We start from the raw sequence: 9782 nt of genomic DNA, 5'->3' as shown, positions 1-9782 counted from the left end.
ATTTGTTTAAATGAACTTACTGGTTTTATCAGAAGGTTCTAATCAACTTTGTACACATCAGAGACTCTACAACTTTTTTGGTCGTAAGTGTGTTGATATTTATGAATGACAACGAAAAGTTTTTTTCCTTAGTTCTAGAGTTCAAGCTTCCCTTGGATACTATTCAGTTAGTATTTAGTAATTTGCATGTAGAATTGAATAATGGTACCCTAAGGGCGCAAGAAAATTTCAGAGCCCTAAGAACCGTTACTCAGTTAGGTCTCTCTCTCTCTTACATTGTGCCAGGTGCCAGCTGCAATGGCTGGTTGGTAAGGTCTCTGGCAGCTCGTTGTAGTTAGGGGTGTCGATTGGACTGGATTTGCTCCATGTGAGTTCCTTACAAATGGACTATGTCCAATTAATCCAATCCAATGAATAATTTGGATCATTTTGGATCGGTCTAATTTAATATTTGGACTGTCCAATTTTTTTTTTTTTAAATTCATTTTAATTTAGATTGGTTTTAACCCAAATCCGGTCCATTCACACTTGCATTCTTATCTTATATCAATGGACTAGATATTAACTTAATCCAACTAATTCTAATATAAATTTATTATGAACAGACCAGGTCCAATCCAATCTAATAAATATTCTGGACCGAATTGGTCCAATCCATTATGGCTTCTGTCCAATCCATCTAAATTGATTTTAGAAACCAGTCCACTTAATTGTAGTGGAGATTTTGGAATCGAATCCTGCCTGCAATAGGGATGGGTTTTATGGGTTTGGGGATGAATAATTACCCCGTCGAGGTCTCTCTCTCTTACTCAGATACCCAAAATATTAAAAACAGAAAAAGGACAAAAAATAAATTAAAAAATAAAGGAAAAGGAAAGAAGATAAAAAAAAAAAGGGTAAACAGCTGATATAGATTATTAGGCAAGTTTGAAGCAAAATGACAAAGGAACATGGATACTTCTTACTTTGACAAGTCTATTATTTGAAGGCATCTAAACCTTTAAAGACAAAAGATAAATGACATAGAGCCACAGATAGATCAACGAGGGAGAAAATCTACAATAAATTTTGAAGCAAACTGACTACATACCGAACGAAACAAATAGACCCCCTTATATAGTCTATGTTTACCATGCATAGAGTACTGAACATTGAACTAGAGAGAGCATATGTGGATATATATTCTTTGGATTTGACGATCGAGCGATGAAGCTAAGTACCAACATCCTCTAATTAATTAAGCTACCCTGTGTTTGATCTTCACCATCAGGCCATTCTTGAGTTGAAGGATTGTTGATGGTTTTGGGGAGGCAGATTGACCATCAAGCACTTCAACATGGAAATTGAAAAGAATGGCAGCTACAGCCAACTTCATCTGCGTGATAGCCATGTCCTTGCCAATGCAAGTTCTTGGTCCGATATTGAACACAAAATACTTGAATTTGGATTCAGACAATAACTTACCGTCATCACCAAACCATCTCTCGGGCTTGAATTCCAGACAATCTTCCCCCCATATCGATTGCATCCTTCCCATTGCATAAATGGAGAAGGTGATCTGCATTCCAGGCCGAACAACATTACCATCAGGAAGCACATCTTCCTTCAGCACCCCTTTGCGGTTCAGAGGAACTGGAGGATACAGCCTCATGGATTCATACAATGCTGCCTGCAAATACACCAGCGACCTCAAATCTTCTAATCTGTATATACATGGCTCGTTGGGTTTCATCAAACGGCTACTGTCGGCCACATTCTTTGCATGCAGAATCCTCAGTTCTTCCATGATTTTCTTCTCCACTCGTGGGTTCTTTGAAACCAGCCAGAAGAACATTGTAAGGCCCGACGCAACTGTATCGCGTCCGGCGAAGATGAAGTTTAAGACTGTGTCTCTGAGGAACTTATCACCGTTTAGTGACATATCGTTCCTATCTTCATGAAACTTCATGTAAGTTGCTAGAAGATCATTTGCTTCCACTCCTCTGAGCAGATCTTCTCTCTTTGATGAAATGTAATGCGCCATGTATTGGTCCAGAGTTTTTAATATTCTAGCCACTTCCCTCTCTCTTCCCATCCTCAACGAACGCAAAAGCTTCCACCATCTTCTGGGCATCACGTTCCTGAAGAAGATGACTTCTCTTGCGTCGTCAATGGCTTGGGAAAACTCATTGGATGAAAGGCTTGGAGAAAGAGATCCAGGGATTTCTCCCAGGATGATAGCGCAACTACTGTCGAACGAGTACCTCAGAAGTACATCTTGCAAATCTATGGTACAGACTTGTGCTTGGAGGTGCTTCAGCAAGGGGAGGAGCTTATCCTCCACCACCTTCTGGCTCATGGTGGCGATGGAGCTCCTGAAATCCTTGGCCCCAAATGCCTTGTTCGCCATTTTTCGTTGCTGATGCCATGAATCAGAGTCCACACTGAAAATCCCCTGTCCAAGTACTTCCAAGGTTTCTAAGTACTCTGGACCCTTGGGGAAGTTGGAGAAGTTGGTCTTGAGGATGTACTCAACGTTGCGGGGATCGCAAGTGAGTAGCAGCTCTTGACGCCCCAGAAGGGGTCCTTTGAACAAGTAGGAGGTGCCAATGGTGGATAGCTCGGCGGACCACTCATGCAAGCGGTAAACATTCTTGAGAAGATAGGGGAGTCCGCCCACGATGGGCCAGTTTGCTATGATCTGGGTTTTGTAAGTCAGGTAGCACCGAAGAGAGAGGTACCCAAGAAATGATGCCAGACAGACTTCTGGCCATCTCTTGGAAAGGTGTTCCAGATAGGCTAGAATGAATGAAAAGATCATTTCTGTTTTGGGGATGGATGGGTTTATGGCTTCTCTCTGAGGTCTAAGCTGATGCTGATGATGATGGTTATTGTGAGCTATATGACGAAGTTATATATATTTATAGTAGTCTGTCAGTGCCTATTTGCTCAACTCAAGTTGACGGGCCAATTTGATGCGATCAAGTTGCTTCAGATGTGCATGAATTGACAGTCATCTCTCCTCTCACCAGCCAATACGTACCAGCAATAAAACCGATGAGGGCCTACAGATATGGCGAGGGGAAAGAGTAAGAGTTAGGAAGCAAAAGAAACTACAATCAGCTGGTATATTACTAATACAGATGACATTATAATAACTCGATCAGCCATTACTTGTATGGACATTTTATAAGTACAGACTGCCACCCTGTATTTTGGGGCCACTCTAAACTTTCTATAGTTTTATTTTTTTTTCTGAATTCTTTTGTCTTTTCTTATTTTTCTTCATTTTTGTTGTATTTTCTGTAACTTTTTATTTTTTAATTGTTTTTTTTGTAATTTAATAAATTTCTGCAAAATAGTCTCATAACATGATATAAGGGCAATTTCATGTTTTAAATATATTGAAAGACGCACACATGAAAATCTTATCTAAAATTAATTGGTAGAATGCCAACAGTGAGGGCAATATATTGGTATACAGGGAGTTAAGTGTTACTACTCCCACCAAATATAGGGCAGATTATTACTACCAATCAATCAATTTTGCCTTTGACAGGGTGAATATGGTTGGGAGCCGATGAATGAATTATCTCAACTTATCTTTTTGGGTCGTCAATATATAATTAATAAGCAATTAGGACTTGGTTTGAGGCATTGATTTGAAACTTTGGTGGCACGTATGACTCTCATAAATAGATGTAAAGTCAAACAAACAAGTTCCATTAATTTCATTGTTCTCAGGGAGACAAAAATCTTCAAATGCAAGGTAAGGTACTCCACTCTACTCATCAATTGTCTCATTCTTCTTCTAGCAGGAATGAATGAGAGCTTCTCTGGTGGCTACTTCTCTGCAGCTATATATGTTAATAGTAGTCATCCCAAATTATTTTCCGACTGTTCCTTGAATCTGACCAAGGGAATTTCTTGGAATGCAACTTCCGGCGCTGCTTCTTCGCCGCAAGGGCCTACAAATTAATGGTGAAAATTTATTTTCAAGATTTGTTGGAAAAAGTCTGAACTTTTGGGCCTAATCGAAAATCTAAACCCAACCCATATGAAATTACAAGTTAAATTTAAATCAGTTCAGGTTCAAGTTAGACCTGCCCAAGTTGCATTCGGGGAGAATTGGTCAATTGCATTAATTCCTAACCACACATCTCAAATCTCAATAATTGGGATTGCATAGATGGGATGCATTATCTTTTCCATAGTGCACAAGGGGGGAGAAACTTATGCAGCAAAGGTTTCCTCTTTCATCTTTATCCAATGTAACAAGACCATTAAAGAATGTGTAAGCTTCATGGCGAATTGGTCAGTTCATTTGCATTTACTCCCAACCACACTATTGGGAAGTCATGGGAATAGGAATGACCATTATCCTTTCCATAATACATAGTGCACAAATATGGGAGAAACCTATTCGATAATTTTAGGATCCATTTCGATGCCCATGAAATTCCTTAGTATAATTTCGAAGAAATTGGTGCAGTTTTTCTCAAGTGTTTTTTTGATATGTTCTGAAGGACTATACAATCGGGCGGGGGAGTCAATCTCCCAATCCATAACCCCCCAATCAAGGTGCAGGCGGGGTTTGATCCCAAGTTTCCACTATGACCAACAGGAGACCTTACCAACCAACTGATTGGCACTTTGTTGCAAATTTTCATTAGTTGTTTCACCCAGTAGTTTCTCTCCTTTATGAAAGACATTTTCCCCTAATTTGGCTTATACGACGGCCATAATAATATTTAAATTAGATTTAGATTTGCATATTTTCCTCTAACTCATAAATAAGGAGACCCCTCTAGTTCTAGGTTTTTAAGGGTAAAACTGTAAAAGGGATGAAATGGTACAAATCTTATGGCGGGGTTACCTTAAATATAAAAGATAAAAAAAAATTATTAAAACAAAAGAAATATACATCATAAAAGAACAGCCAACAAAAATCTGTGCGGCTCTTCAGCCCCACTTTGAAAAAGAAAAAAAACAAAAAAAGGAGAAGAAGAACTTGATCAACAATTATACACAACCGAGCAACATCTTTCAACCCCAAATAAAGTCTACCAACACTTACCAGTTATCCACTCCAACCAAAGCGACACCCCAAGCTTTCTATATAGCTCTATCAATTTCTTGCACACCTTCCTCTGCCCCTACCTCTATTGTACTCAGATTGGCCGCCACTCCTCACTTTGAAAGAGGTCACAACATCTTTATACAGTGAGGATACTTTCTTGGACTAGGCAGTTGGAACCAAATATAAGAACCTCCTTAGAACTCTCTTTCAGAATCTCCTCCATTACATCACTATACTTGACACATACATCTCTTTAGAAACCTTCACTTCTCACCCCTTTTCCTCCTCGACCTCCCCCGCATTCTTTCTCCCCACCTACAAAGAATAGGTTAAGCTAGGGGTGCTCATGGTTGACCGGTTTGGTTAACCATCAGTTCGGTTTGTCAGTTTTTCAATTTTTTTATTATTTACTATATTTATTATAGAAAAATATAAAAATATATAATAAAATACTAAATATATAATATTATATTTTAAATAATAAATAATATAATATATAATGCATATTTATTAATTTATAATGTATACAAAATATCTAATATATATACTATATATAAATATACATAAAATATATATAAATATATGCATACTGGTCGATTTGTTTCATTGCCAGTTTTCTATTTTGGTTAATTGAAACTGAACCGGTACCTTCGATTTTTTTTAAATATTGAACCGAAATCGAATCGACCGATTTGGTTAACTGAATTTTTGGTTCTGTTTTTTTGCTCACCCATAGGTTAAGCTACCTAAATAGTTTTCTTCGCTTTGCTATCCAATAGCTCAGTCCAAGGTTTTAAAAACCGACCTAGAACCATTTGGGCCACCAGTTTTAGGGTCAATGGTTCAACCATCTGATTTAAACGAATGGCCTGTTCTAACTTGAAAAAATAAATAATAATTAAAAAATGACAAAAAATCGTTGAATGAGTCAAATGAGTGAATTATTCGATCGCTCGGATCAATAGGTTACTGATCAAAAATGGTTTTTGGCTGAAGGCTGGATTTAGAGTAAAACAGAGCTGATTGCCTAGACGATTCCGAGGCCAAACAGTCCAACCATCCAGGTCAACAAGGGTTTAAAAACACTAGCTCAATAAGAGAATTATTGATTTCCACCATTGCTAGTCCCATACTCCCATCTCCAACGTACCCCTAGATTAGTGACCACCCCGATTAGAGTACTAGAGTAGACACCCAATCACCACTCCCTCATCCCCACACATCTCCATACAAGGGTTACCGCAACTTGCTTCACACCCTTGAACCAACTAGAAGTGCATGGCGAGTCAGCCTCTCACCCTGCATTAACATTTTTATACAAAATTAAAATCTGTATGGTTATAGAAATCATTATACTTGGTTTTCCTATTGTTAGACAGTTTGTATGCCCTTAGCTCCAATCAGTTTTGATGTACTTTAGACATTTAGTGTAAATGAATAAAGTGCATGTTTGATTCAAGTTGTGTGGTATGTTTCTGTGTAAGACCCTTAAACTGGACACTTAATGAGACTCATGTTTGTTTAAAATGTTCACAGCCAATGGGTCAGTCTGGGGAGACCTATCCTGATAAGGCTGTCACTGATGTGCCACCAAGTTGGTTGGGGAGGCTTGTCTCAGCCGCCAGGGTGACACCCGAGGTACATGTAGTGAGGGTTCAACTTGAAACCCTGAACTGGAGTAGATTTCTAGTATTGCCCTGGACCTTGGTGATGAGTGGGCAAAACTGGAAAGTTACACCTGACCCCTAGACTCGATTATGATACTGCACTAGGTGGCGGATTGGGCTATCTTTGATATGCCAATCAGTGAGATCCTTAGAGGGGTCAAAACTTGGGTATGTTGGGATGGTTCATGAACCCATCTGAGTGGGTGATCATAGTGACAGGATCAGCCCCTTTGTCGGACAAAGGTAATGATCAATGCTGCACTCTCTCTAATGGAAACCAAGACTGCCGGCAGCCGATTTCAACCGTTGGAATTTTGTTTTGCAAAATATATTTATAATGATATAATATATATGTACGGTTTCAACTCGTTTGCAAAAAGGTTTTAATCCCCGGGGTCCATCCTAGAGGAGAGTGCAGCACTGTGCTTTGCAGTCGAGGGAGAGGTCCTCTCTTGTCGGCCAGTGTTTTGGATCATTATGGGCTGAGTGGTTAAGTGTAAGACTATTTAGGGTTATACCTGGTGGGCTAATCTTGCATCTGCCCACAGTCTCTGGGTTTTTATAAGATGGTTTGGCCCAGGGACCACTTAGTGTAAGTGTTGGGCCCATAGAGTCCATGTGGTGGGCTCAAGGGGATCACTGGGTTTTCCAGTGAATTCGGCTAGGCCTTATAACAGAGGCTGGGCCGAACCCATGTGGCTGATGTGTAGATCAATGCTTGGATCCCACACCATACAAAGAATTCCAACTGGGCAGCAATTCGGAAGCCTATTGAGCACTTGATGCATATTGGGCCTAAAGCCCACTTTGAACTAGGCTGATTTGATCAGTCACTTAAAGGGGTGGATATGAGGATTAGGTCAAGCCAAAAGGATTGGGTCTTAACCCTTTCCACTCATGGAGACCAAATTCAAATTAGGATTTGAATCTGGTAACCTCCTGATAAGATCAGGTGTGGGCTGATCTGATCTGCAAATAGGATTAAGAATACTCCTTATCCAAATACATATTTGGATTAGGATAACTTCTAATGAGATTAGGAAGTTTCTTAATCACTAAGTAAGGAGGAGAAAACCCTAATTTCGAATTACAAGAATTCGAACCCTAAGGGTATTCACAGAACACACTGCAACTTGAGATAGGATCTCAGAGAAAACCCTAGAGAGAAGAAAGCTATTCGCCACCTTCTGCTCTAGCTCTCTCCTCTAGTTTCAGCCGTCATCTACTGCTAGTTCGATTTCTTTGTAAGGGAAAGATCAAGAAAGGTTCTTGATATCAATCTTTGCTGAAAAGTTGATCGTGTGTGGTGCTCATTGCTTCCATCGAGCTCTTTAGAAGGACCTGGTTCGTGGGACGAACACTGCTGGTTCTGCTTCATTATCACTGTGCCATCTTCAGTGGGAGCGATTCTTGGAAGTTTCTTTGGGCGTGAACACCGACGTTGGGAGATACTGTTTCTCCGGAACAGGTATATCCCTTCCCTTCTCTTTTGGTTTAGGTCTGGTTCAGTTTTGGTTCAATTCAGATCATTGAATACTGTATACTAAATTTAGGGAATATGATTCCCAGTTGGAAGAAAGGTAAGAAATTTTTGAAATTCACCCATCCATTCCGCACCCTTTTGGCGTCCATATGATAGATCTTACCATTCCTTCAGTGGTATCAGAGCCACAGGTTCGAATCTTGAATCAAATAAAATCAGATCTGAACCTGCGGAAATGGGCAGAAGGTGTTCTACCCGAATTTGCACAGATTATTTTTTATTTCTAGAAAATTGTTTCTGGATGTGGGGCGATTGATCTGAAATTAATTTTATTAATCTGAAATTGATTTAGAACTGTTCTTTATTTATTTCTTGATTTATTGGGTTGTTCGTACATGGAGATCGAAGAGCAGTTTCAGTGCAAAATGTTTGCGCATTCTTTTAGCAGTATTCTATTCATTCAGTCTGTAATTAATTTTTTTTCCTTTCTAGACTGAATGTATAGGATTCAATGAAGTTGTAATTAATTAATAGAAATTAGGTTTTCTGTTTTTTTTTATTTCTTGATTGAAGTTGGCGGCGGTGCTGGAGATTCGCAGATATAGCTACGCAATCTGCGTTTTTGCAGTTTATGAAACTACAACCATGTGTTCTAGTCTCTGTTTTGCAGGTGGATTTAGTACGAACAACCCCATATCTGATTTATGATGTCCGTAATCAGATTTCTTAATTTCAGATCTTTCTTAAGATTGATTCTTGAATTGAAAATTAGTTTCGGACCATTTCGGACCAGATTGGACCAAAGCTGTTTGGACCGAATCTAGGGTTTGAAGGAGACAGTTTTCATTCATTTTTCTCCCACTTTCAGGTTTGAAACTAATGTTTAATTGTAAGAATCAATTCGGCCCAACTTGTAAATTCCAGTTTTAAGGAGTTAAAACTGCACAAGCCCACTTTTGTGTGAAAGCTATATGAGCCGAACTGCTAACCGCTATTCAACCCATATACCTAGATAATGTTAATTGTTAATATTATGGACTTTTAAATGGGCTTATTAATGGGCTTTACTGCAAGTGATTGATTGGATCAATTCTTCCATTGCATGTGATGTATGATGTGCTGCGACCATGGGCCATAAGCACTTGGCCCGTGATGATACGACAGTGGCTCTTGCGCACACCATGGCTGAATGCACATCATTGTCATGGTGTCCCTTATGGTCATTGGATGACCCCTCCCTTCATGGTGGGCCCCACAACCTTGAAAATGGTCGCATGCGGAAACCCTAGCCGATTTGGGCCACTAGAAATCTGACTTTATGAAAGTTAGTGGGAGCCACTTTGGTTTGACCTAAATTAACTAGGGCATAAATTTTGTTCCCTCCAGTAATATGAGTGCATGTGATAGGGAGATTCATGTGATGAACTCTCTAAAGGCCTTCCATCATTAGCACGACGATGGGTCCTTCAGTAATGAGGAAACACACCATAAAATTGGGCTATCCATTTACTGTTGGATCTGTTAGAGTGTCTCATAAGATGATAGGGGTGTCATAGACCGATGTGGGAGGGGC

At 39.5% G+C, this 9782-nt stretch overlaps 1 pseudogene; it reads right to left on the bottom strand.

The window, feature by feature from the left end:
• Positions 1 to 1237: 1237 nt before the first annotated feature.
• Positions 1238 to 2800, bottom strand: LOC104586838 (alkane hydroxylase MAH1 pseudogene; annotated as a pseudogene).
• Between the last annotated feature and the right edge of the window lie 6982 nt (positions 2801 to 9782).

This window comes from Nelumbo nucifera, chromosome 1 (genome assembly GCF_055504915.1).
Source record: "Nelumbo nucifera cultivar China Antique chromosome 1, China Antique-T2T, whole genome shotgun sequence".
NCBI classification, from domain to species: Eukaryota; Viridiplantae; Streptophyta; class Magnoliopsida; order Proteales; family Nelumbonaceae; genus Nelumbo; species Nelumbo nucifera.
This window is presented reverse-complemented; position numbering and strand designations above follow the sequence as displayed.